Below are 6,000 nucleotides of genomic sequence, written 5' to 3' on the forward strand. Positions count from 1 at the left end.
TGTGCCTCAGTGCTCTCTACCTGGTGCAGTGTGCCTCAGTGCTTTCTACCTGGTGCAGTGTGCCTCAGTGCTCTCTACCTGGTGCAGTGTGCCTCAGTGCTCTCTACCTGGTGCAGTGTGCCTCAGTGCTCTCTACCTGGTGCAGTGTGCCTCAGTGCTCTCTACCTGGTGCAGTGTGCCTCAGTGCTCTGCCTGATGCAATGTGTATAACGTGCTCTATCTGGCGCAATATGTATAACGTGCTCTACCTGTCGCAGTGTGTATAGGAGGTTCTACCTGGTGCAATGTGTATTAGGTGCACTACCGTGTGGTGTAATGTGAATTGCCACTATTATGTAGCCACGCCCCTTCCCCACGAAACAGCGCCCCTAGATTTTTGCTGTCCATGTTTTAGCCTATAGGAAGCACCAAGCATTATAGTATATACCTAAGTTTGCCCATCTAACTTAAAAATGTGCCCTCCCGAATGGAAAAATGTGCCCTCCCCGTGATCAGCACCCTGCCATAAAAAAATCCTAGAGTGAACACTAATTATATCGGCACACCGCTGCGCCAAAGCATCTCCATGGAGACCTGCTGGCGGGTGAGGGAGCACTGTAGGTGTACTATAAAGTTATGTTGGTGTCTGTTTTATTGTAATGATTGACTTGGAGTGCGTCCACTTTCTATGTGTATCTATATTACTATTGGGAAAGGTACCTGAGCACGCTGCTACTGTTCACCCTGAGTGCCGGATAGCTACATATGGTATGTGTGTGTATATGTAGAGGGGCACCAACATTTATCATGACTCCGGGCGACTGGGACGAACTTACGCTACTGCTCCTTAGTATATAGACCCCTTAGACTATAAATCTGCCTCTTAGTACATAGACACCTTATACTATAAGTGTGATTTTGCATTTGCTTTTTGTCTCCATTAATACCCTAAGCGATATCTTGTTCCATTTGTGTCTGCTTGTGGACAGCAGGTATACACGACTAATGTAACCATAGAGTCAGCGCACTGTGGAATAGCCAGAGAACGGCTACTAAGACAGTGCCCGGGGTGCTTAGCGCAGCTTATCAGGAGCAGAACGTGCACAGCTTAGAGAAGGAACAGAGGAGATATGTATCAAAAGTATTAATAGGAGTTAGGAAGGCAATATTTTTACAACTAAAAGTTTTCTAAAACAAGGGGGAGGGAGGGAAATGGTAATATACGGGAGAATTTTTTCACAGAAAGGGAGAGAGCAATGGTATAGTCTCCCAGCATTAACCTAATTCAGGAATGCATGAGCCAAGCATGCAGGAGCTCTGGCTGTGTGGTGCTCTCTCTCTCTGCTCCTGTGGCAGCACTAGCTCGTTCAGCAGCTATAGGAGGAATATAAACCTGAGAGCACTGTGCACTGTCATCTTGTACACATGCGAGAACCAGGTCCATTGAGCACAGTGAGGGACATGGCTACTTGAAGGGGGCAGGGGGGAGTTAGGAATCAGGTAGATGTGATCACACCCCTTTTTCATTTTTTAAAAAGTACTATGAATGGTGCTACTCGCTGGGGGGGGGGGGGGGGTTGACTTGTCCCCCTTGGCCAGGTAGCAGATTCGAGGTAGGTGATCACCTTGGGGGGGGGGGGGGGGGGGGGGGGGAAGGGGGGGTGACGCCATGGTGGGAAACTTTCATCCTGAGCTCCACAAGGCCTAGAACCTGCCCTGTGTCCCATCTCTCACCTGATTTTAATGTGTCACAGGCGGCTAATAGCAGGAGTGTTGGTTTCCGTAGCAGTCAGGTGCCTCGGACTCATTTCTGCTTGGGCGGGTTACCTGTAATTGTACAGAGGCCGTGTATTAGTGTTCCCATCACACAAATTATTACTGTATCCAATTGTAATGTATTCCCCGAAACCCCCCCAATGTTTTATACTTAACATTTATGGAAGTGTGGAAACAAATCCATAACCTTTGTGTATCTTATATACTGTAAGTAGAACCATTATTATGTTTTTATTTATATGATACAATAAGTCTTGGTAGCACCGTATAGAGAGAATAACAATTATATGCACAAACAATAAATATAAAAAGGTTCAAACAGACAGCACAAGGGGGGGCGGGGGGGATGGAGCATTTACTGCGAGGTATTTAGACAATGAAGTGAGTGACAATAATACATCTAGGTACACTCTATGGCATTTTTTTAGTTGACCTGACAAATACTGTAGGCCCATTGTTCTGCTATTGGAAGGTCCCGATGTCTGTGCTACACACTGAGCGATCTGTTCTTATTTGCGATTTTCTGCCACACCGCACTGAATGCGCAAATGTCAGCCACAAGAGGATGAGGTAGTCAGGATAAACCACAGGAAATGTGCTCAGATGCCCACACACTGCACGATGGGGGTCATTCCGAGTTGTTCGCTAGCTGCCGTTGTTCGCTGTGTAGTGATCAGTGAAAAAACGGCTAATCTGCGCATGCGTATGCACCGCAATGCACAAGTGTGTCGTACGGGTACGAAGTCCTTTGTGGTTTTGCACTGGTTCTAGCGACGATCCAATCGCACAGCCAATCGCAAGGAGATTGACAGGAGGTGGGAGTTTCTGGGTGTCAACTGACTGGAAAAACGCAGGCGTGGCTGGGCGTTTGCAGGGCGGGTATATGATGTCATTACCGTGTCACTCATCGCAGCAATCATCGCACAGGATAAGTAACTAGAGGGCTGGTCTTGTTTTGCACAAAATGTGTTTGCAGGCGCTCTGCTGCACAGGCGTTCACACTCCTGCAAAGCGAAAATACACTCCCCCGTGGGCGGCGACTATGCGTTTGCACGGCTGCTAAAAACTGCTAGCGAGCGACCAACTCGGAATGACCTCCGATATCAGGATTGTGCCCGATATCAAGACTGACCCAGTGGATATTCGAAGCCGGGTGTTTCTGTTACCTTTTATTCAGCCTTTGGCCAAAACCCTCATGCCTACACACTACACAATTACACCAGGCAATTACCCCAGTCCTTGTATAGTGTAACTAGCAATGCAGTAACACGTCCACTCAGAGGCGAAATCCAGCCATTCTCTAATGCTTGCACCACTCTGCAGATCCTTACACGTGCACCAGTATCCTATAGGGATCAAATCAATGCCCAGATTTATCAAGTGATAATGTGCCAACCAATCAGCTGCTAAGTGTCATTTTTCAAACACAGCCTGTAACATGGCAGTTAAGAGCTGATTGGCTGGTACTTTATCACCGTGCTATTTATCACTCTCCAAGGCTTGATAAATCAGGGCCCAAGTTACTTACTCTCCATCTCAATGCATTCAAGCACTGTTTCCCTTTCCATCAAATTACTTTCACCCAGGGCCGACTTATCAGAATTGTAGGCCCTGGGCAAAGCAATGCCCTGTGACCCCTACCCCTCCATTCACATGGGAGGCATTCAAGTTGCCGGCTGCCGGGATCCCGACGGTCAGGATACCGATGCCGTAATCCCGACACCCGGTGATATAGCGGCGGTCGGAATCCACGCCCGGAATCCCTACTCAGCTGGTGGTCCACGCCACCGCCCGAGGGGGAATGTAACGGTCGCAACCAGGCCCGAAGTATGGGGACACGCTGCACTCGCCACCGGTATTCTGTCTGTCGGGATCCCGGTGTTGGTCTTCTGACCACCAGGATCCCGACAGCTGGGATATCGTACTGAATCTATTCACAAGAATCAACTATAAAAAAAATGATAACATGCCAGTTATGTGCATAGGACAATCCACATGTAAGGGAGGGCAAAGCTAGTGTCAGAATACACACCAAGAACTCTCACAGTTTCTGAAATATAGATCAGACGAGGGCGCCCCCCAGTGCAGTAACAAGTGGAAACACCAATTGTGCAAAATATACACTGCTCAAAAAAATAAAGGGAACACTTGAACAACACATCCTAGATCTGAATGAATGAAATATTCTTATTAAATACTTTGTTCTTTACATAGTTGAATGTGCTGACAGCAAAATCACACAAAAATGATCAATGGAAATCAAATTTATTAACCCATGGAGGTCTGGATTTGGAGTCACACTCAAAATTAAAGTGGAAAAACACACTGCAGGCTGATCCAACTTTGATGTAATGTCCTTAAAACAAGTCAAAATGAGGCTCAGTAGTGTGTGTGGCCTCCACGTGCCTGTATGACCTCCCTACAGGAACACTGGAACGGCATGCCAGTGACCTGCCAGTGACCTGGATATCCGGCAATGTTATTGCAGTAGCAGCCCTTTAAGATTCCCCAGGGAGCCAGGAAGTGCTATAGATGGTAACTGCAAGCAAGAGATTCGGGAGCTCAAAACAAACTGGAGTGGCTTGAACCAGCAAGGCAGATTTTCAGAATGCTGGAATGGCTCGAATCAGCAAGGCAGGGATGGGATCCTGGCAGTCATTATACTGACACCGGGATCCCGAGAGAGGATACAATGCCGGTGTCTACATACAGATGCTGCATGGGATGTTGCCGCCATATTACTGACTGCAGGTAACCCGATCATCCTCACAGTGGAACACGCTGGCGTCCTGTCGCGGGTGGAGGTTGGGTTTAGGCAGGAGAAGGGGGATTAGCGTTAGGGAGCAGGGATGGGAAGGTTAGGGCTAAGGACCGGGGAGGGAGGATTAGGTTTAGACACTTAGAGTGGGAGGTAAGTGTTAGGCATTAAATGGGGAAGTTTAGGTTTAGGCAGCAGGGAAGGGAGGGTTAGGGTTAGGCACCAAGCGGGGGGTTAGGCACCACCAGGGAGAGTTAGGGTTAGGCGCCCACAAGGGAGAGTTAGGGTTGGGAAAAGGTGAGGGTTAGAGGAACTAATGGGGGTCTGTTGGGATTCTGATAGATGGGATGCCACTGTTGGTATACTGACAGCCGGCATCCCATCCATCGGCAAGTCATACTGAACCCTGATAGGTTAAGCTCCAGCGGGTTTTAGACAGTCTGCTCAGGGCTTAGCAGCATTTAGGTGCAAGCAGGACTTGTATTGTTTGTTGGTCTTGTATGTCTCCCCCTGTCTTCCTACTCGGGGATTAGCTACTTGCCACTGTTGGCAGTGGGAGTTTAGAGGGATTTGACAATTTTTTACCTGGACTGATGGACTTAATTCGGCTTTATTATACTTGATTCGGCTAATTGGATTTCATTATATGTCCCTCAGCAGGTTTTAAGTTTTACCTCTGGCCGAGTTTACTTGTGTGACCCACCCCCCTTCTCCCCCGTTTATTTGTTTTACCTATCCTATTGTATCTTTATGTTGCTTCGATTGGCCTGAAGCTTGTGTAAATGGAAATTCCATGCATTTTTTTTCTTTTTGGCAGATCCTCATTTCATTATGTTTCCAACAGAACTGTTTCTATTTTACATGTCAATGTGAACTTTTTCTCTGGTTCTTTCCCTCCCTTATAGGTTTGGTGATAGATGCAAGATTTACATAGCTGGTCACTCATTTTGTGCTTGGCTAGCTGGTATACGTTTAAGTTGCTGGGTGTCGGGATCCTGGCGTTCAGAATACCGACCCTGGAATCCCGACAGCTGGCAATGCGGGCAGCCGGAATACCGGCCTCACAGGACTATTCTCACTCGTGGGTGTCCACGACACCCATAGAGTGGGAATAGAACCTGTGGTGGGCGCAGCGAGCCACCGAGCCCCCAAGTGGACTCTTTGTGGAATACTGCAGACGGTATACTGACAGCCATCATCCCAGCCACCGGTAATTCATACCGAACCCGGCTAGGTTTATGACTTTAAGTTTACGCCATACATTAATTTTACTTTCTCTTTTATTTAAAGTTCATTTAAATAAATAGCAAATAGTTTCTGCCAAAGTCATGTCTCCTTGTCGTTATTTTATTTAAGGTTTATGTTAGTTATCACTGATGCATACACAGGGCAATCCTCAGCCATTAGGTGGTTATTATAACCTTTACTGACAACTGAGCTGTACCTGTGTGTATTTTAGCAGAGGTAAGAGGGGATGTGTTTGTGAC

This window comes from Pseudophryne corroboree, chromosome 11 (assembly GCF_028390025.1).
Source record: "Pseudophryne corroboree isolate aPseCor3 chromosome 11, aPseCor3.hap2, whole genome shotgun sequence".
Lineage (NCBI taxonomy): Eukaryota > Metazoa > Chordata > Amphibia > Anura > Myobatrachidae > Pseudophryne > Pseudophryne corroboree.